At 49.9% G+C, this 23,971-nt stretch overlaps 1 pseudogene across 1 annotated transcript in view; it reads right to left on the bottom strand.

Annotated features, from left to right (window-relative positions):
• Positions 1–23,971, bottom strand: part of LOC146042389 (basement membrane-specific heparan sulfate proteoglycan core protein-like) — a 53,303-nt pseudogene that overhangs the window by 5,097 nt on the left and 24,235 nt on the right. Inside the window, exons 4-10 of the transcript XR_014463856.1 lie at positions 14,775–14,884; positions 10,313–10,371; positions 9,939–10,099; positions 9,027–9,152; positions 6,667–6,786; positions 6,265–6,510; positions 2,236–2,355 (exon numbers count right to left, since the gene is read on the bottom strand). The product of XR_014463856.1 is annotated as a basement membrane-specific heparan sulfate proteoglycan core protein-like (transcript). The remainder of the gene's footprint in view (positions 1–2,235; positions 2,356–6,264; positions 6,511–6,666; positions 6,787–9,026; positions 9,153–9,938; positions 10,100–10,312; positions 10,372–14,774; positions 14,885–23,971) is intronic.

Genomic DNA, 23,971 nt, shown 5'->3' with positions numbered 1-23,971 from the left:
ACCCAATCCCACAAAGGAAACACACACAGCTCCCCAACATCTCGCAATCACACACAGAGCTCCCCAACATCTTCCAATCCCACACAGCTCCCCAACATCTTCCAATCACACACAGAGCTCCCCAACATCTCCCAATCACACACAGAGCTCCCAACATCTCCCAATCACAAACAGAGCTCCCCAACATCTCGCAATCACAAACGGAGCTCCCCAACATCTCACAATCACACACACACACATAGAGCTCCCAAACATCTCCCAATCACACACACACACAGAAAACACACAGAGCTCCCCAACATCACCCAATCCCACAAAGGAAACACACACAGCTCCCCAACATCTCGCAATCACACACAGAGCTCCCCAACATCTTCCAATCACACACAGAGCTCCCCAACATATCCCAATCACACACAGAGCTCCCCAACATCTCCCAATCACACACGGAGCTCCCCAGCATCTCCCAATCACACACGGACCTCCCCAACATCTCACAATCACACAGAAAAACACAGAGCTCCCCAACATCTCCCAATCACACACAGAGCTCCCCAACATCTCCCAATCACACACAGAGCTCCCCAACATTTCCCAATCACACAAGGACCTCCCCAACATCTCACAATCACACAGAAAAACACAGAGCTCCCCAACATCTCCCAATCACACACAGAGCTCCCCAACATCTCCCAATCACACACGGAGCTCCCCAGCATCTCTCAATCACACACGGACCTCCCCAACATCTCACAATCACACAGAAAAACACACAGAGCTCCCCAACATCTCCCAATCACACACAGAGCTCCCCAACATCTCCCAATCACACACGGAGCTCCCCAACATCTCGCAATCACACACGGAGCTCCCCAACATCTCACAATCACACACACACAGAGCTCCCAAACATCTCCAAATCTCACACACACAGAAAACACACAGAGCTCCCCAACATCCCCCAATCCCACAAAAGAAACACACACAGCTCCCCAACATCTCGCAATCACACACGGACCTCCCCAACATCTCCCAATCACACACAGAGCTCCCCAACATCTCCCAATCACACACAGCTCCCCAACATCTCCCAATCACACACAGAGCTCCCCAACATCTCCCAATCACACAGAAAAACACACAGAGCTCCCCAACATCTCCCAATCACACACAGAGCTCCCCAACATCTCCCAATCACACACGGAGCTCCCCAGCATCTCCCAATCACACACAGAGCTCCCCAACATCTCCCAATCACACACAGCTCCCCAACATCTCCCAATCACACACAGAGCTCCCCAACATCTCCCAATCACACAGAAAAACACACAGAGCTCCCCAACATCTCCCAATCACACACAGAGCTCCCCAACATCTCCCAATCACACACGGAGCTCCCCGGCATCTCCCAATCACACACAGAGCTCCCCAACATCTCCCAATCACACACAGAGCTCCCCAACATCTCCCAATCACACAGAAAAACACACAGAGCTCCCCAACATCTCCCAATCACACACAGAGCCCCCAAGCATCTCCCAATCACACACGGAGCTCCCCAACATCTCGCAATCACACACACATAGAGCTCCCAAACATCTCCCAATCACACACAGAAAACACACACAGAGCTCCCCAACATCACCCAATCCCACAAAGGAAACACACACAGCTCCCCAACATCTCCCAATCACACACGGAGCTCCCCAACATCTCGCAATCACACACACATAGAGCTCCCAAATATCTCCCAATCACACACAGAAAACACACACAGAGCTCCCCAACATCACCCAATCCCACAAAGGAAACACACACAGCTCCCCAACATCTCGCAATCACACACGGACCTCCCCAACATCTCCCAATCACAACACAGAGCTCCCCAACATCTCCCAATCACACAGACAGAGGACACACACGGAGCTCCATCTAAATGCCACAATATGGCCACATGCATTGTGGGTAAGTGTTGCCGTGACTTAGTCGCACCTTCTCTCACGCACGTCATCTGCGGGAACTCATTTTGCATCACAGAATAGATGTGGCTACATATGTAACCAATGTTCTATCCTAGCCTTGCCCAGGGTATCAGACACGGTCCACGAGGCATCCCAATACTTCCAGGGATATGTATGCTTAGGCACAGTGACACACAGATCACGGAACTCACAGCACAGCGACACACAGCACACAAGACTCACAGCACAGTGACACACAGCACACGGGACTCACGGCAGTTGATTTCATCGGAGCCATCGCCGCAGTCATTGTCACCATCGCAACGCCACAGCTTCAAGGCACAGCGCCCATTCTTGCACTTGAACTCATTGGGCTCACAGGGGGAGGGGGTTCCTGGGTGGCACAGAGAGAGGTATGTTTATGCACCGGATGTACACTGTGATGCCTATGGCGGAATGCCACACCTCTCTCTGGTTCCTTGGTGGCACAGACAGAGGTGTGTTTATGCACTGGATGTACAATGTGACGTCTGTGGCGGATTGTGTGAAGTCACAGGGGGAGGGGGTTCCCGGGTGGCACAGAGTGGTGTGTCTATGCACCGTATGTACAGTGTGATGTACATGGCAGTAAGCGTGGGTCACAAGGGGGGGGGGTTCCTGGGTGGCACAGAGAGTGGTGTGTTTATGCACCAGATGTACAATGTGATGTCTATAGCAGAACGAGTGGGCGCACAAGGGGAGGGGGTTTCTGGGTGGCACAGACAGAGGTGTGTTTATGCACTGGATGTACACTGTGATGTCTATGGCGAAATGTGTGGGGTCACAGTGGGAGGGGGTTCCTGGGTGGCACAGAGAGAGGTGTGTTTATGCACTGGATCTACAATGTGATGTCTGTGGTGGAATGCGTGGTGTCACAGGGGGAGGGGGTTCCTGGTTGGCACAGAGAGGGGTGTGTTTATGCACTGGATGTACAATGTGATGTCTATGGCGGAACGCGTGGGTGCACAGGGGGAGGGGGTTCCTGGTTGGCACAGAGAGAGGTGTGTTTATGCACCGGAATTACAATTTGATGTCTATGGCGGAATGCGTGGGGTCACAGGGGGAGATGGTTTCTGGTTGGCACAGAGAGAGGTGTGTTTATGCACCGGATGTACAATGTGATGTCTATGGTGGAATGTGTGGGGTCACAGTGGGAGGGGTTTCCTGGGTGGCACAGACAGAGGTGTGTTTATGCACCGGATGTACAATGTGATGTCTATGGTGGAATGTGTGGGGTCACAGTGGGAGGGGTTTCCTGGGTGGCACAGAGAGAGGTGTGTTTATGCACCAGGTGTACACTGTGATGTCTATGGCGGAATGTGTGGGGTCACAGGGGGCGGGGGGGGGGGGTTGTTCTGGGTGGCACAGACAGAGGTGTGTTTATGCACCGGATGTACAATGCGATGTCTATGGTGGAATGTGTGGGGTCACAGGGGGAGGGAGATCCTGGATGGCACAGACAGAGGTGTGTTTATGAACCGGATGTACACTGTGATGTCTATGGTGGAATGCGTGAGGTCACAGGGCGAGGGGGATCCTGGGTGGCACAGACAGAGGTGTGTTTATGCACCAGATGTACAATGTAATGTCTATGGTGGAATATGTGGGGTCACAGGGGGAGGGGGATCCTGGGTGGCACAGAGAGAGGTGTGTTTATGCACCGGATGTACAATGTGATGTCTATGGCGGAATGTGTGGGGTCACAGGGGGAGGGGGATCCTGGGTGGCACAGAGAGAGGTGTGTTTATGCACCGGGTGTACACTGTGATGTCTATGGCGGAATGTGTGGGGTCACAGGGGGCGGGGGGGTTGTTCTGGGTGGCACAGACAGAGGTGTGTTTATGCACCGGATGTACACTGTGATGCCTATGGCAGAATGCCACACCTCTCTCTGGTTCCTTGGTGGCACAGACAGAGGTGTGTTTATGCACTGGATGTACAATGTGACGTCTGTGGCGGATTGTGTGAAGTCACAGGGGGAGGGGGTTCCCGGGTGGCACAGAGTGGTGTGTCTATGCACCGTATGTACAGTGTGATGTACATGGCAGTAAGCGTGGGTCACAAGGGGGGGGGTTCCTGGGTGGCACAGAGAGTGGTGTGTTTATGCACCAGATGTACAATGTGATGTCTATAGCAGAACGAGTGGGCGCACAAGGGGAGGGGGTTTCTGGGTGGCACAGACAGAGGTGTGTTTATGCACTGGATGTACACTGTGATGTCTATGGCGAAATGTGTGGGGTCACAGTGGGAGGGGGTTCCTGGGTGGCACAGAGAGAGGTGTGTTTATGCACTGGATCTACACTGTGATGTCTGTGGTGGAATGCGTGGTGTCACATGGGGAGGGGGTTCCTGGTTGGCACAGAGAGGGGTGTGTTTATGCACTGGATGTACAATGTGATGTCTATGGCGGAACGCGTGGGTGCACAGGGGGAGGGGGTTCCTGGTTGGCACAGAGAGAGGTGTGTTTATGCACCGGAATTACAATTTGATGTCTATGGCGGAATGCGTGGGGTCACAGGGGGAGATGGTTTCTGGTTGGCACAGAGAGAGGTGTGTTTATGCACCGGATGTACAATGTGATGTCTATGGTGGAATGTGTGGGGTCACAGTGGGAGGGGTTTCCTGGGTGGCACAGACAGAGGTGTGTTTATGCACCGGATGTACAATGTGATGTCTATGGTGGAATGTGTGGGGTCACAGTGGGAGGGGTTTCCTGGGTGGCACAGAGAGAGGTGTGTTTATGCACCAGGTGTACACTGTGATGTCTATGGCGGAATGTGTGGGGTCACAGGGGGCGGGGGGGGGGGTTGTTCTGGGTGGCACAGACAGAGGTGTGTTTATGCACCGGATGTACAATGCGATGTCTATGGTGGAATGTGTGGGGTCACAGGGGGAGGGAGATCCTGGATGGCACAGACAGAGGTGTGTTTATGAACCGGATGTACACTGTGATGTCTATGGTGGAATGCGTGGGTTCACAGGGCGAGGGGGATCCTGGGTGGCACAGACAGAGGTGTGTTTATGCACCAGATGTACAATGTAATGTCTATGGTGGAATATGTGGGGTCACAGGGGGAGGGGGATCCTGGGTGGCACAGAGAGAGGTGTGTTTATGCACCGGATGTACAATGTGATGTCTATGGCGGAATGTGTGGGGTCACAGGGGGAGGGGGATCCTGGGTGGCACAGAGAGAGGTGTGTTTATGCACCGGGTGTACACTGTGATGTCTATGGCGGAATGTGTGGGGTCACAGGGGGCGGGGGGGGGGTTGTTCTGGGTGGCACAGACAGAGGTGTGTTTATGCACCGGATGTACAATGCGATGTCTATGGTGGAATGTGTGGGGTCACAGGGGGAGGGAGATCCTGGATGGCACAGACAGAGGTGTGTTTATGAACCGGATGTACACTGTGATGTCTATGGTGGAATGCGTGGGATCACAGGGCGAGGGGGATCCTGGGTGGCACAGACAGAGGTGTGTTTATGCACCAGATGTACAATGTAATGTCTATGGTGGAATATGTGGGGTCACAGGGGGAGGGGGATCCTGGGTGGCACAGACAGAGGTGTGTTTATGCACCGGATGTACAATGTGATGTCTATGGCGGAATGTGCGGGGTCACAGGGGGAGGGGGATCCTGGGTGGCACAGACAGAGGTGTGTTTATGCACCGGATGTACGCTGTGATGTCTATGGCGGAATGTGTGGGGTCACAGGGGGAGGGGGTTCCTGGTTGGCACAGACAGAGGTGTGTTTATGCAACGGATGTACACTGTGATGTCTATGGTGGAATGCGTGGGTTCACAGGGCGAGGGGGATCCTGGGTGGCACAGACAGAGGTGTGTTTATGCACCGGGTGTACACTGTGATGTCTATGGTGGAATGCGTGGGTTCACAGGGCGAGGGGGTTCCTGGTTGGCACAGACAGAGGTGTGTTTATGCACCAGAATTACAATTTGATGTCTATGGCGGAATGCGTGGGTAAAAGGGGGAGATGGTTTCTGGTTGGCACAAAGAGAGGTGTGTTTATGCACCAGGTGTACACTGTGATGTCTATGGCGGAATGTGTGGGGTCACAGGGGGGGGGGTTGTTCTGGGTGGCACAGACAGAGGTGTGTTTATGCACCGGGTGTACAATGTGATGTCTATGGTGGAATGCGTGGGGTCACAGGGGGAGAGGGATCCTGGTTGGCACAGACAGAGGTGTGTTTATGCACCGGATGTACAATGTGATGTCTATGGCGGAATGTGTGGGCGCACTCACCACAGTTCAGCTCATCACTGCCATCTCTGCAGTCACGTTCTCCATCACACAGATAGTCTCTGGGAATACACTGCCCACTGGGGCAATAAGCTTCATCTCTCCGACATGGGCGCCTGAAGGGTGTGGTGGCAGCGATGGGGGGTCTGGTATAAATGGGTAACGGTGTGGTGGCAGGTCGGGCAGTATATACCCGTCTTGTGGTGACTACAGCCGGGGTGGTGAAGATTGGTTGCTGGGGTTCTGGACCTGGAGAAGACAGTAATAGGACAGAGTCTCTACCATATAGATATAATAACATTACATTACAGAAGATGGATCAAAGCAATGGCCGGTCAGACCCCCTCAGTATAACCACATGCTGGTGGCTTATAATGAGGACAGAATAAAGGGGTCTTCTCTTACCACACAGTCTCTCATCGGAGGAATCCTGGCAATCCGGTCGCCCGTCACAATAATACGCCCTGGGGATACACTGCCCACTGTCGCAGGTGAACTCCGACTCGCCACAGGTCTCAGGCTCAGCTGGAAGAACAGGAGTATACTGGTAATTGTCTGAGCGCAGTGACATCTCCCAGATCCCAGCTTTCCAATAACTAATAACAAAGCAGCATGGGTAATGGTCTGGTGATCTAGGGGCAGACTGACAGCATGGGGTGACCGATCCAGGGTATACCAATATTTATACATATTGACCGCCCGCCATTAGCCCCGCAGGAGGGCGGCCACTGCCCAGAGCTACGGAGAAGGCGGGCGGTCAGGGCCCAGAGCTACGGAGCAGGTGGGTGGTCAGGGCCCAGAGCTACGGAGCAGGTGGGTGGTCAGGGCCCAGAGCTACGCAGCAGGTGGGTGGTCAGGGCCCAGAGCTACGCAGCAGGCGGTGGTCAAGGCCCAGATCTACGGAGCAGGCGGATGGTCAGGGCCCAGAGCTACGGAGAAGGCGGGCGGTCAGGGCCCAGAGCTACGGAGCAGGTGGGTGGTCAGGGCCCAGAGCTACGGAGAAGGCGGGCGGTCAGGGCCCAGAGCTACGGAGCAGGTGGGTGGTCAGGGCCCAGAGCTACGCAGCAGGTGGGTGGTCAAGGCCCAGATCTACGGAGCAGGCGGATGGTCAGGGCCCAGAGCTACGGAGCAGGTGGGTGGTCAGGGCTCAGAGCTACGGAGAAGGCGGGCGGTCAGGGCCCAGAGCTACGGAGCAGGTGGGTGGTCAGGGCCCAGAGCTACGCAGCAGGTGGGTGGTCAGGGCCCAGAGCTACGGAGCAGGCGGATGGTCAGGGCCCAGAGCTACGGAGCAGGTGGGTGGTCAGGGCCCAGAGCTACGCAGCAGGTGGGTGGTCAAGGCCCAGATCTACGGAGCAGGCGGATGGTCAAGGCCCAGATCTACGGAGCAGGCGGATGGTCAGGGCTCAGAGCTACGGAGCAGACGGGCGGTCAGGGCCCAGAGCTACGCAGCAGGTGGGTGGTCAAGGCCCAGATCTACGGAGCAGGCGGATGGTCAAGGCCCAGATCTACGGAGCAGGCGGATGGTCAGGGCCCAGAGCTACGCAGCAGGCGGTGGTCAAGGCCCAGATCTACGGAGCAGGCGGATGGTCAGGGCCCAGAGCTACGCAGCAGGTGGGCGGTCAGGGCCCAGAGCTACGCAGCAGGTGGGCGGTCAGGGCCCAGAGCTACGCAGCAGGCGGATGGTCAGGGCTCAGAGCTACGGAGCAGGCGGGCGGTCAGAGCCCAGATCTACGGAGCAGGTGGGCGGTCAGAGCCCAGATCTACGGAGCAGGCCGGCAGTCAGGGCTGAGCAATGTACCAGACGGGCGGTCAGGGCTCAGAGCTACGGAGCAGGCAGGCAGTCAGGGCACAGAGCTACGGAGCAGTCGGGCGGTCAGGGCTGAGCAATGTACCAGACGGGCGGTCAGGGCACAGAGCTACGGAGCAGGCGGGCGGTCAGGGCCCAGAGCTACGGAGCAGGTGAACGGTCAGGGCTCAGAGCTACGGAGCAGGCGGGCGGTCAGGGCACAGAGCTACGGAGCAGTCGGGCAGTCAGGGCTCAGAGCTACGGAGCAGGTGGGCGGTCAGGACTCAGAGCTATGCAGCAGGTGGCCGGTCAGGGCACAGAGCTACGGAGCAGGCGGGCGGTCAGGGCCCAGAGCTATGGAGCAGGCGGGCGGTCAGGGCACAGAGCTACGGAGCAGTCGGGCAGTCAGGGCCCAGAGCTACGGAGCAGGCGGGCGGTCAGGGCTGAGCAATGTACCAGACGGTTGGTCAGGATTAAGTAAGTATTACTGGCCTACGAGATCATTAATCAATGGATCTGTTGTACTACACTCATCATCCTAAAGTCATAAACCATTATATCTTTTACTCCCCTTTTTCCTATCTCTACTCATTGCACTTACCCAGATTCGAAATTGTTATGCCTATCTTTTCTCCCATCCCTTTCCTCACTCCTCTTTCTTTCCCCTCTCCCATCCCTTATTTCTCTTCTCTTGTCTCTTGTGCTACAACCCCCTTTTACTCCTCCATGTACACAGCTGTGAATACTACTGTATATTAGATACAAACAAACTTAACTACGATTTTCTTGTTTGATGCTTAATGCAGACATTGTTCACATCCTGTATGTTACTCGACATTCCAGCTTTCATTGATGTAAAATCCCTTTATCTGCCTATTTCATATGTGACACATGGAGGAAACTCATCATATGTTTCTCATTTGTCTCTTGACCTCTATTACTGTTTCAATGTCACTTTATTGTAAAACCCAATACTCACCACACCCATTCTCATCGGACATGTCCCGACAGTCGTGCCGCTGGTCACATCGGGAATCCAATCCGATGCACTCGCCATTCGCACAGGTAAACTCATTGATGGTGCAGGGGCGCATAGTTGTTGAGACTATGAAGATAAGATAAATGTAAGAAACAGAGATAAACAGGAGACTCTGCTGAGCGTCGTACGGGGAAATAGGACGCACAAGCAGCTTCTGCTGAGTAACATTATATCTGCTGCTGTATCTGCAAGCAAAATGCCAGGGAAAGCCGAATATCCCATGTGTCACTGTGAAGACTTGTGCATGTCATTTTACTCAGCAGAAGCCACTTGTGCGTCTCATTGGGCGAGTGAAAACAAATGCTTTGTGCTACCGAGTCACACAGAGCTCATGCGTTATGTACAACACAACTTGTAGGGCATGGAGGATAGATGTATGCAGACAAATCTGTAGGTCAGGAGTTGTGGAGTCCCACCAGTGCGCCACTATGGAGGAGATGGCGGGCACCTTCCGTATCTTCCATCTGCCGATCATGCGCTGGATCCTGTCTGCACCGCGAGGTCACACCACACACACGCCGCAAACATGTCTGTTATTAGCATCAGGACAGGCTCAGCTAACGCGTCATCAGTATCACAACCATCTGACATGCCAACAGCAAGAACACACATCATCTAACGCGGCATCCCTGGCCATAATGCCCCATGCACCTATCACAGCACACCCAGGCATCTTACCCAGGAGGTCCACCCCAGCAGGAGAAGGCTGGGTTTGTGCTAAAAAGGAGAAAGGTTCAGGACTTCACTGAGAGTCAGGGACACAAGTAACAGGGGAGGGATGATAAGCGGGACAGAACAGAGGGCACCAGCTCCTTACATAGCGTGTTATTGCAGACAGACGCTCGGACTCACCAATTCCAAGACGCCGGAACTGGAACCCTTGGGTAGAGGTGATGTAGCTGGCGATGGAGCGGCTGTCAATTACAGAATACAGCACCTGGCGGATTTGGGCATCGTCTGTGTTGTCTTCTGAGCCCACATCCAGCTCCACAAATACAAAGCCATCAATCACCCTGTAGAGACCAGACAGCGGGACAAGGCCGAGTTAGGAGAGAACGGGACAAGGCAGCGACCGGCGAGAGGCGGGACAAGGCAGCGACCGGCGAGAGGCGGGACAAGGCAGCGACCGGCGAGAGGCGGGACAAGGTATATGTGATGTATATGTATAGTATATGTGATGTAAACAGTATATGGGACAGTATAACATAACACTGCTGTATACTCACTTGACATATACAACATTAACCATTTGTTCTCCAGGGATTTTATAATACTCTGACTCGAGCTGGAAGAAGAGAAGATGCCATGGTTATTATTCTGTATGTATGAGGTATAGATAGCAGCACACATACACCTCAGTGGTACAATGTAGGACAGAGACCATGGTTATTATTCTGTATGTATGAGGTATAGATGGCAGCACACATACACCTCAGTGGTACAATGTAGGACAGAGACCATGGTTATTATTCTGTATGTATGAGGTATAGATAGCAGCACACATACACCTCAGTGGTACAATGTAGGACAGAGACCATGGTTATTATTCTGTATGTATGAGGTATAGATCGCAGCACACATACACCTCAGTGGTACAATGTAGGACAGAGACCATGGTTATTATTCTGTATGTATGAGGTATAGATGGCAGCACACATACACATCAGTGGTACAGTGTAGGACAGAGACCATGGTTATTATTCTGTATGTATGAGGTATAAATCGCAGCACACATACACCTCAGTGGTCAAATGTAGGACAGAGACCATAGGTATTATTCTGTATGTATGAGGTATAGATGGCAGCACACATACACCTCAGTGGTACAGTGTAGGACAGAGACCATGGTTATTATTCTGTATGTATGAGGTATAGATAGCAGCACACATACACATCAGTGGTACAGTGTAGGACAGAGACCATGGTTATTATTCTGTATGAATGAGGTATAGATCGCAGCACACATACACCTCAGTGGTCAAATGTAGGACAAAGACCATAGGTATTGTTCTGTATGTATGAGGTATAGATGGCAGCACACATACACCTCAGTGGTCAAATGTAGGACAGAGACCAAAGGTATTGTTCTGTATGTAGGAGGTATAGATGGCAGCACACATACACCTCAGTGGTCAAATGTAGGACAGAGACCATAGGTATTGTTCTGTATGTATGAGGTATAGATGGCAGCACACATACACCTCAGTGGTCAAATGTAGGACAGAGACCATAGGTATTGTTCTGTATGTATGAGGTATAGATGGCAGCACACATACACCTCAGTGGTACAATGTAGGACAGAGACCATGGTTATTATTCTGTATGTATGAGGTATAGATAGCAGCACACATACACCTCAGTGGTCAAATGTAGGACAGAGACCATGGTTATTATTTAGTGTGTATGAGGTATAGATGGCAGCACACATACACCTCAGTGGAACAATGTAGGACAGAGACCATGGTTATTATTCTGTATGTATGAGGTATAGATAGCAGCACACATACACCTCAGTGGTCAAATGCAGGACAGAGACCATGGTTATTATTTAGTGTGTATGAGGTATAGATAGCAGCACACATACACCTCAGTGGTACAATGTAGGACAGAGACCATGGTTATTATTCTGTATGTATGAGGTATAGATGGCAGCACACATACACCTCAGTGGTACAATGTAAGACAGAGACCATGGTTATTATTCTGTATGTATGAGGTATAGATAGCAGCACACATACACCTCAGTGGTACAATGTAGGACAGAGACCATGGTTATTATTCTGTATGTATGAGGTATAGATGGCAGCACACATACACCTCAGTGGTACAATGTAGGACAGAGACCATGGTTATTATTCTGTATGTATGAGGTATAGATAGCAGCACACATACACCTCAGTGGTACAATGTAGGACAGAGACCATGGTTATTATTCTGTATGTATGAGGTATAGATAGCAGCACACATACACCTCAGTGGTCAAATGTAGGACAGAGACCATGGTTATTATTCTGTATGTATGAGGTATAGATAGCAGCACACATACACATCAGTGGTACAGTGTAGGACAGAGACCATGGTTATTATTCTGTATGAATGAGGTATAGATCGCAGCACACATACACCTCAGTGGTCAAATGTAGGACAAAGACCATAGGTATTGTTCTGTATGTATGAGGTATAGATGGCAGCACACATACACCTCAGTGGTCAAATGTAGGACAGAGACCAAAGGTATTGTTCTGTATGTAGGAGGTATAGATGGCAGCACACATACACCTCAGTGGTCAAATGTAGGACAGAGACCATAGGTATTGTTCTGTATGTATGAGGTATAGATGGCAGCACACATACACCTCAGTGGTCAAATGTAGGACAGAGACCATAGGTATTGTTCTGTATGTATGAGGTATAGATGGCAGCACACATACACCTCAGTGGTACAATGTAGGACAGAGACCATGGTTATTATTCTGTATGTATGAGGTATAGATAGCAGCACACATACACCTCAGTGGTCAAATGTAGGACAGAGACCATGGTTATTATTTAGTGTGTATGAGGTATAGATGGCAGCACACATACACCTCAGTGGAACAATGTAGGACAGAGACCATGGTTATTATTCTGTATGTATGAGGTATAGATAGCAGCACACATACACCTCAGTGGTCAAATGCAGGACAGAGACCATGGTTATTATTTAGTGTGTATGAGGTATAGATAGCAGCACACATACACCTCAGTGGTACAATGTAGGACAGAGACCATGGTTATTATTCTGTATGTATGAGGTATAGATGGCAGCACACATACACCTCAGTGGTACAATGTAAGACAGAGACCATGGTTATTATTCTGTATGTATGAGGTATAGATAGCAGCACACATACACCTCAGTGGTACAATGTAGGACAGAGACCATGGTTATTATTCTGTATGTATGAGGTATAGATGGCAGCACACATACACCTCAGTGGTACAATGTAGGACAGAGACCATGGTTATTATTCTGTATGTATGAGGTATAGATAGCAGCACACATACACCTCAGTGGTACAATGTAGGACAGAGACCATGGTTATTATTCTGTATGTATGAGGTATAGATAGCAGCACACATACACCTCAGTGGTCAAATGTAGGACAGAGACCATGGTTATTATTCTGTATGTATGAGGTATAGATAGCAGCACACATACACCTCAGTGGTACAATGTAGGACAGAGACCATGGTTATTATTCTGTATGTATGAGGTATAGATGGCAGCACACATACACCTCAGTGGTACAATGTAGGACAGAGACCATGGTTATTATTCTGTATGTATGAGGTATAGATAGCAGCACACATACACCTCAGTGGTACAATGTAGGACAGAGACCATGGTTATTATTCTGTATGTATGAGGTATAGATAGCAGCACACATACACCTCAGTGGTCAAATGTAGGACAGAGACCATGGTTATTATTTAGTGTGTATGAGGTATAGATAGCAGCACACATACACCTCAGTGGTACAATGTAGGACAGAGACCATGGTTATTATTCTGTATGTATGAGGTATAGATAGCAGCACACATACACCTCAGTGGTACAATATAGGACAGAGACCATGGTTATTATTCTGTATGTATGAGGTATAGATAGCAGCACACATACACCTCAGTGGTACAATGTAGGACAGAGACCATGGTTATTATTCTGTATGTATGAGGTATAGATAGCAGCACACATACACCTCAGTGGTACAATGTAGGACAGAGACCATGGTTATTATTCTGTATGTATGAGGTATAGATAGCAGCACACATACACCTCAGTGGTACAATGTAGGACAGAGACCATGGTTATTATTCTGTATGTATGAGGTATAGATAGCAGCACACATACACCTCAGTGGTACAATGTAGGACAGAGACCATGGTTATTATTTAGTGTGTATGAGGTATAGATAGCAGCACACATACACCTCAGTGGTACAATGGAGGACAGAGACCATAGGTATTGTCCTGTATGTATGAAGTATAGATGGCAGCACACGTACACCTCAGTGGTACAATGGAGGACAGAGACCATGGTTATTATTCTGTATGTATGAGGTATAGATGGCAGCACACATACACCTCAGTGGTACAATGGAGGACAGAGACCATGGTTATTATTCTGTATGTATGAGGTATAGATGGCAGCACACATACACCTCAGTGGTACAATGTAGGACAGAGACCATGGTTATTATTCTGTATGTATGAAGTATAGATGGCAGCACGCGTACACCTCAGTGGTACAATGTAGGACAGAGACCATGGTTATTATTTAGTGTGTATGAGGTATAGATAGCAGCACACATACACCTCAGTGGTACAATGTAGGACAGAGACCATGGTTATTATTCTGTATGTATGAAGTATAGATGGCAGCACGCGTACACCTCAGTGGTACAATGTAGGACAGAGACCATGGTTATTATTTAGTGTGTATGAGGTATAGATAGCAGCACACATACACCTCAGTGGTACAATGGAGATCAGAGGACATGGCTACCTGATGCCACCACCAGAGGCTGATCAAAGCGGGCACCTCAGTTACATACTGACAATCCCTGAGAAGACAGGGACATGGGAAGGCCCTGAATCACTGCAGACACCATGTTACACAGTGGACACACACAGACGTCATCTCACCGTGTCAACGATCGCTTCCGACAAATCCCGAAACTGAGTGGAGGAGACATTGTCCAGGTCCGGGCTGTAGTCTATGGATGTGGTGAAATTCACTAACGCTCTGTAATAAACTGTAAAGGATAATATAAGAGATGGTCAGCCAGAGACATGCCTACGTAGTAACATATCTGTGGTGTAAGGAGGACATGAGACGGCTCCATAGCACTATCCGGAACACAGCAGCATTACCGGCATACCCTAAAGGTACCACTAGATGGTGCTAGTCTCATATCACGGCAGTGCTTCCAAAATAAACTGCGGCGCAGCAGACTATCTCCATTGTGTAACAGCAAAGCCAGGTCATACGGATACACTTGGCAGTTGTGTGCTGCAGATCAGGGTGGGGCTTCTCTTTGTCATATTTTGTTATACATTGGTCAATGTAACATGTTATAAGAATCGGTGGCGGGCGGTATGCGGCATATCTCAACCATACTCGCAAAACATGGTGCTGGCCTCCCCGTTCCGGTGGCCATTCTGCCTTAGCTGATGCGGATATTTTTGCAAGGCCGCAGCTGAGGGCGTAACACATTTCTTGGTGACATCAACACCCTATTCCCCACATTACGCCCGATCCAGATTTGATCGCAAATCAGCGATTTGCAAATCGCGCAATTATGGAACTACTGCGCATGTGTACCGTACACACTGTACAATGGTGACTAGCAACAGAAAATGCGTATGGATCGCAAACGCAAAGCAGCCATAGGATGGGAGACAGGAGGCCGACGTTTGGGGGAAGTAACCGACTTCGCATTGCGTATGAATCTGTGGGTGGAGAGCGATATGCGATATTTTCACTATTCATATGCAGATTTGCGCGCGGCCCTCTCGCTGTCATCTGATCAGATCTGAACCTGGCTGTACTACACAATGCTGCACAGGAACAACGTTGCCATAATAAAAGTGTTATTAGTTTATTTTTAGCATGATCACAATTCTAACTGAATGAACAGAAGAGAACGCTACTGTAAATCAGATCAGTAGTGGGTATGACCGCCCTTCGTCCTGACATCAGCCTCAATTCCTCTAGGGACACTTGCACACACTCAGGGATTTTGTAAGATTAATCTTTATTTTCATATGTAGGTTGAAACACAGTAACTGAAACAGAAATGGCGGTGTAGGAGGCTTAGAATTGGGTGAGGAGCAGTCAAACTGCTACATAGGTGAGACTTTGTAAGACTGTTTTCATGTCACAGGACATACACCATGGCAACACTGAGCACAGCCACAAGATACAAGGCAAGTATACTGCATCAGCAAGGTCTCTCCCAGGCAAAGATTTCATAGCAGACCGGGGTTTCAGGATCTGCTGCTCAAGCCACAAAGTAAGGGGCAACATTGGGGACCAAAGATGCAGTGGTCGGACAAGGACCAGATAAATGGCACACCCTGCTTATGTCCCCTTCTAAATCAGAAGATGACCATCACGGCCAACATCTCAGGATGGGCAGACTCCAGGTACTCACATCTAATGCTTGGAGTCTGGCCAGAAGTGGTCTTCATGGATGAATCGTGGCCAAAAGAGTCAGACCTTCCACGTGGAAACAAGGCCAAGCACGCTCTAAACAAAGGAACTGGCTACATGGCAGCAGTCTCTGGACTGATGGGACACAATGTAAGATATTTAGCAGCTTGTTCTCCGAAGGGCTGAAACACAATAATGATGTCTGCAGGTAACAGTGACACATGGCGGAGGTTCCTTGTAAATCTGGGTCTTCATTTCAGCAAATGGAGTAGGGATTTGGTCAGGACTAATGTTGTCCTCAATGCTGAGAAATACTGGCAAGTACTTATCCATCATGTGATACCATCATGGAGGCATCTGATTGGCTACACACACACACAGCCAATGTCAGTAAGAACTATCCTCAGCGTATTGGAGAACACGGGGTCCTGGAAGTGATGATATGACCCCCGCGGAGCCCTGAGCTCACCATCATCCAGTTTGTCTGAGATTACAGGAAGGATCTGAGCAGGCTACATCCACAGAAGGTCTGGGGTCAGGTTTTGGACAACTTCTTACCAGGTTCCTTCACAACCAGTGTGCTAATACCTAGAAGGCAAAGGGCGGTCACACCAAATACTGATTTCGTCCAGATTTCTCCTCTGTTCATTTACTCAAGTGATACAAATAAACTACATAAATTGATCCGCACTTCCATGTTCCGGATACCAACAGCGGGTGCACCCAGCCGGCCTTCCAGAAATGTCCAGATAATAGAATTATAAGAAAAGTAAAACTAGCAGGAGAATATTAATGCTCGCATCCAAAATCCATGTCGACAGTTCAGCCTCATTGAGACCTTTGGCCAGACCCCCGGAGTAACACCTCAGTCACAGACTTCCTTACAGCCCCCCCATATCTGTAATTATATAGATCATCTCTGTCTGCTGACTGCGACATGTAATAGATCACAGCTATGTAGGTCACACTAATTACATATAACAAGTGATTCATCAGCAAAATAAGAAGCCTGTGATCACAATCATCAGCCAGTGATCAGCTGATCAGCACAGACAGACTCAGGCCAGGACAGAACCCGACTCCCCCCCCCCCCCCCCCCCGCCCCCTCCCCTATACTAGAACGTCCTTCAAAGCCGGCACTTGCTCACAGTAAATGTGCCAGCCCCCAGACACGCACCCTGCCCATCTCACCATGTCTAACACAGCCCCTAACATTTCCATCCAGGCATGGTGTAAAGATGGATTTCCTGGTGGACACAATGATAGTGACCTAGCCAGGTCCAGGACACCACCGCCCATCCAGCCAGGCCCTGGACGTTGGCTAAGCTGCTGTCTCATGTGAGATGAGGTTTATATAGGACGCGCTGGGCCTAGATGATTGTGCCCTGATATGGTGCAGACCATCATGTGAGAAGGTGCAGTATTGTGCCCTGTAGCTGTGACTGCTCTATGGCACCTGGATATTAGTAACACGATGAATGCATCATTACTATCGGGATCAAGAGAGCAAGATAATGATCTAACCCAAACCATCTTCTCCCCCAACCCCCCACCTCATTCCCACCTGGAGACAGGGGCACACCACAATACACCCACACTTACTCCCCAGCATCTGATCGTGGGAAAGGGACATAAGACCTCGCAGTCTCCCAATGTACCCTGCTCCCAGCGATGTACAGTCTGCTAATGAGTGTCCTCTAATACGTGAGGCCTCCGTCGCACATCCACATTACAATGCTTATACTCAGCTGCAGAGGAGGAGGATGATCTATGAGCACAGCTGGCAGAAAATAAATCCATCCAGAGGGAGCACTCAATGTGTTCTTACTCCACACAGCTGAGCACAGCTGGGACAGACCCAAACGTCCTACCAACGTATCCTCAACACCTCCTCCCTCCCCAGTACTTCACATAATGTATAACACAGGAACCAGTACTGCTAACTGGGGAACAGGAGAAATTCCCGTACACAGGAAACACCATAGATCTCAGGAGATGGGGACCGTCATATCGGTGTAGGAGACACCATAGATCTCAGGAGATGGGGAACACCATATCGGTGTAGGAGACACCCAAATCTCAGGAGATGGTACTGTCATATCGGTGTAGGAGACACCCAAATCTCAGGAGATGGGGAACAGAATATCGGTGTAGGAGACACCACAGATGTCAGGAGATGGGGAACCTCATATCAGTGTAGAAGACACCCTAGATCTCAGGAGATGGGGACCGTCATATCGGTGTAGGAGACACCCTAGATCTCAGGAGATGGGGAACATCATATCGATGTAGGAGACACCATAGATCTCAGGAGATGGGGAACATCATATCGATGTAGGAGACACCATAGATCTCAGGAGATGGGGAACAGAATATCGGTGTAGGAGACACCACAGATCTCAGGAGATGGGGAACAGAATATCGATGTAGGAGACACCATAGATCTCAGGAGATGGGGACCGTCATATCGGTGTAGGAGACACCATAGATCTCAGGAGATGGGGAATGTCATATCGGTGTAGGAGACACCCTAGATCTCAGGAGATGGGGAACATCATATCGATGTAGGAGACACCATAGATCTCAGGAGATGGGGAACATCATATCGATGTAGGAGACACCATAGATCTCAGGAGATGGGGAACAGAATATCGGTGTAGGAGACACCACAGATCTCAGGAGATGGGGAACAGAATATCGATGTAGGAGACACCATAGATCTCAGGAGATGGGGACCGTCATATCGGTGTAGGAGACACCATAGATCTCAGGCGATGGGGAACATCATATCGATGTAGGAGACACCATAGATCTCAGGAGATGGGGAATGTCATATCGGTGTAGGAGACACCACAGATCTCAGGAGATGGGGAACAGAATATCGGTGTAGGAGACACCACAGATCTCAGGAGATGGGGAACATCATATCGATGTAGGAGACACCACAGATCTCAGGAGATGGGGAACAGAATATCGGTGTAGGAGACACCATAGATCTCAGGAGATGGGGAACATCATATCGATGTAGGAGACACCATAGATCTCAGGAGATGGGGAACAGAATATCAGTGTAGGAGACACCACAGATCTCAGGAGATGGGGAACATCATATCGATGTAGGAGACACCACAGATCTCAGGAGATGGGGAACAGAATATCGGTGTAGGAGACACCATAGATCTCAGGAGATGGGGAAACATCATATCGATGTAGGAGACACCATAGATCTCAGGAGATAGGGAAACATCATATCGGTGTAGGAGACACCATAGATCTCAGGCGATGGGGAAACATCATATCGGTGTAGGAGACACCTTTTGATCTCAGGAGATGGGGAACAGAATATCGGTGTAGGAGACACTATAGATCTCAGGAGATGGGGAACAGAATATCGGCGTAGGAGACACCATAGATCTCAGGCGACGGAGAACAGAATATCGGTGTAGGAGACACTATAGATCTCAGGAGATGGAGAACAGAATATCGGTGTAGGAGACACTCTAGATCTCAGGAGATGGAGAACAGAATATCGGTGTAGGAGACACTCTAGATCTCAGGAGATGGAGAACAGAATATCGGTGTAGGAGACACCATAGATCTCAGGAGATGGGGACGTAATATCGGTGTAGGAGACACTATAGATCTCAGGAGATGGGGACGTAATATCGGTGTAGAAGACACTATAGATCTCAGGAGATGGGGAACAGAATATCGGTGTAGGAGACACTATAGATCTCAGGAGATGGAGAACAGAATATCGGTGTAGGAGACACTCTAGATCTCAGGAGATGGAGAACAGAATATCGGTGTAGGAGACACTATAGATCTCAGGAGATGGAGAATGTCATTTCGGTGTAGGAGACACCATAGATCTCAGGAGATGGGGACGTTATATCGGTGTAGGAGACACTATAGATCTCAGGAGATGGGGAACAGAATATCGGTGTAGGAGACACCATAGATCTCAGGAGATGGGGAACAGAATATCGGTGTAGAAGACACCCTAGATCTCAGGAGATGGAGAATGTCATATCGGTGTAGGAGACACCCTAGATCTCAGGAGATGGGGAACAGAATATCGGTGTAGGAGACACCCTAGATCTCAGGAGATAGGGAACAGAATATCGGTGTAGAAGACACCATAGATCTCAGGAGATGGAGAATGTCATATCGGTGTAGGAGACACCCTAGATCTCAGGAGATGGGGAACAGAATATCGGTGTAGGAGACACCCTAGATCTCAGGAGATAGGGAACAGAATATCGGTGTAGAAGACACCATAGATCTCAGGAGATGGAGAATGGCATATCGGTGTAGGAGACACCACAGATCTCAGGAGATGGGGAACAGAAGATCGGTGTAGGAGACACTATAGATCTCAGGAGATGGGGACGTAATATCGGTGTAGGAGACACCCTAGATCTCAGGAGATGGGGACGTAATATCGGTGTAGGAGACACCCTAGATCTCAGGAGATGGGGGACGTAATATCGGTGTAGGGCACAGCAGGAAGCTGAACTGCGTCCACCTATGAATGAGGCCCATAACAGCTATGTAGTAATCACTAAGGGGGAAGAGTAACAGTCCAGCACTGGAGACGTGGATCATGTATTATACAGGGAGGAACATGTACACATCAATGTATTGTAGATCTAGCAGTGCATCATCTACATCCACAGAGTCCAGAGATCCGGAGCATAGAAGACGGATCAGAGGCCGGGGCGCTGACAATCTCCTCCCCTGTAACATTAACAAGGATCTGACAGTGGAACAAATAATATAAAGACCTGATTCAATGTCTGAAATAATGCTCTTCCTTCACATTAACCCCTTCCGTCCCCGAAGGATGTCCTAACGCTGCCGGAATATGACTCATCCTACAGTAGGTGACACGGTGATGGAAACTCCACATTCCAACATCCCTGGACATCTATGATGGGCTGCGATACATTTCTGGGCAGAGATTAATGTGCCGCGCTAGTAACTACGGACACACTACACAGGACGTAGGACAGTAATACTATTACTGCAGTCAGTATACATGAAATAAACCTGTAATTGGGGAACACATGGCCTGCAGAGGATATGGCAATGTGGAGTCTGATAGGAAACAGAGTCTTCTAATGAGTCCCGGCCAGGAGTATAATACCCCCAAGTGTTTATTCCTGAGGAAGGGGGTGCGGACACACAGGGAAGAAAGAGCGCTGTGTGCAGTCGGTGCGTGTTACACACAACGTAGGCCAGGAGCCTTACACGTCTGTGGGCAGCTCCTCACACCAGGCAGGCAATGGTTAAGGGGAAGCAGTGAGATTGGGAAGGGGGGGCATTAGGCAGCCTCACGTCACACGGTTAGTGGTTTCTCGCCCCTCCCGGCATGCACACGGCTCCAGTAACTTACTCAGGAAGGGTTCTTGGTCCAGCTCAGAGACACTCATGCCGGCCAGCTGGGGAGCAACGGGGGTGGTGACGGGACCTGATGGGGGGACACCGGGGAGATTGACAGGAGAAAGAACAATGATTGATCATCGGCCTTCAGTCATATGTCACTGCTCTTCCAGGCTGTCATTGGCTCTATGCTGCCTGTACCCCGAATTATGGGTGGGATGTACCAAGCCTTGGAGAAAGATAAAGTGCCAGCTAATCTGCTCATAGCTGCCATGGTACATACAGTTTTAGAAAAATACCCATTAGGAGCAAGTCAGCGGCAAATTTATCTCTTTCAACTTTATGGTGCGTCGTTAGACCCAAAGGTTTCTTCACAAGGAGCTGACGCAGAGCTGAATGTGCGACTGTACGGAGCCTGTGCACCACTCACACGTGTACATGTGGCTGTGATGTAATGTATTATTACTCAGGGAGGATGTACGGAGCCTGTGTCCCACTCACACGTGTACATGCGGCTGCGATGTAATGTATTATTACTCAGGGAGGATGTACGGAGCCTGTGTCCCACTCACACGTGTACATGCGGCTGTGATGTAATGTATTATTACTCAGGGAGGATGCGCGGAGCCTGTGTCCCACTCACACGTGTACATGAGGCTGTGATGTAATGTATTATTACTCAGGGAGGATGTACGGAGCCTGTGCACCACTCACACGTGTACATGCGGCTGTGATGTAATGTATTATTACTCAGGGAGGATGTACGGAGCCTGTGCACCACTCACACGTGTACATGCGGCTGTGATGTAATGTATTATTACTCAGGGAGGATGTACGGAGCCTGTGTCCCACTCACACGTGTACATGCGGCTGCGATGTAATGTATTATTACTCAGGGAGGATGCGCGGAGCATATCCAGCCTGTGTCCCACTCACACGTGTACATGCGGCTGTGATGTAATGTATTATTACTCAGGGAGGATGCGCGGAGCCTGTGTCCCACTCACACGTGTACATGCGGCTGCAATGTAATGTATTATTACTCAGGGAGGATGCGCGGAGCCTGTGTCCCACTCACACGTGTACACGCGGCTGTGATGTAATGTATTATTACTCAGGGAGGATGCGCGGAGCCTGTGCACCACTCACACGTGTACATGCGGCTGTGATGTAATGTATTATTACTCAGGGAGGATGCGCGGAGCATATCCAGCCTGTGTCCCACTCACACGTGTACATGCGGCTGCAATGTAATGTATTATTACTCAGGGAGGATGCGCGGAGCCTGTGCACCACTCACACGTGTACATGCGGCTGTGATGTAATGTATTATTACTCAGGGAGGATGCGCGGAGCATATCCAGCCTGTGTCCCACTCACACGTGTACATGCGGCTGCGATGTACTGTATTATTACTCAGGGAGGATGTACGGAGCCTGTGCACCACTCACACGTGTACATGCGGCTGTGATGTAATGTATTATTACTCAGGGAGGATGTGCGGAGCCTGTGTCCCACTCACACGTGTACATGCGGCTGCGATGTAATGTATTATTACTCAGGGAGGATGTACGGAGCCTGTGTCCCACTCACACGTGTACATGCGGCTGCGATGTAATGTATTATTACTCAGGGAGGATGTACGGAGCCTGTGCACCACTCACACGTGTACATGCGGCTGCGATGTAATGTATTATTACTCAGGGAGGATGTACGGAGCCTGTGCACCACTCACACGTGTACATGCGGCTGCGATGTAATGTACTATTACTCAGGGAGGCTGTACGGAGCCTGTGCACCACTCACACGTGTACATGCGGCTGTGATGTAATGTATTATAACTCCGGGAGGATGTACGGAGCCTGTGTCCCACTCACACGTGTACATGCGGCTGCGATGTAATGTATTATTACTCAGGGAGGATGTACGGAGCCTGTGCACCACTCACACGTGTACATGCAGCTGCGATGTAATGTATTATTACTCAGGGAGGATGTACGGAGCCTGTGCACCACTCACACGTGTACATGCGGCTGCGATGTAATGTACTATTACTCAGGGAGGCTGTACGGAGCCTGTGCACCACTCACACGTGTACATGCGGCTGTGATGTAATGTATTATAACTCCGGGAGGATGTACGGAGCCTGTGTCCCACTCACACGTGTACATGCGGCTGCGATGTAATGTATTATTACTCAGGGAGGATGTACGGAGCCTGTGCACCACTCACACGTGTACATGCGGCTGCGATGTAATGTATTATTACTCAGGGAGGATGTACGGAGCCTGTGTCCCACTCA

The sequence above is a fragment of the Crinia signifera genome, chromosome 19 (assembly GCF_055691185.1).
Source record: "Crinia signifera chromosome 19, ASM5569118v1, whole genome shotgun sequence".
Lineage (NCBI taxonomy): Eukaryota > Metazoa > Chordata > Amphibia > Anura > Myobatrachidae > Crinia > Crinia signifera.
This window is presented reverse-complemented; position numbering and strand designations above follow the sequence as displayed.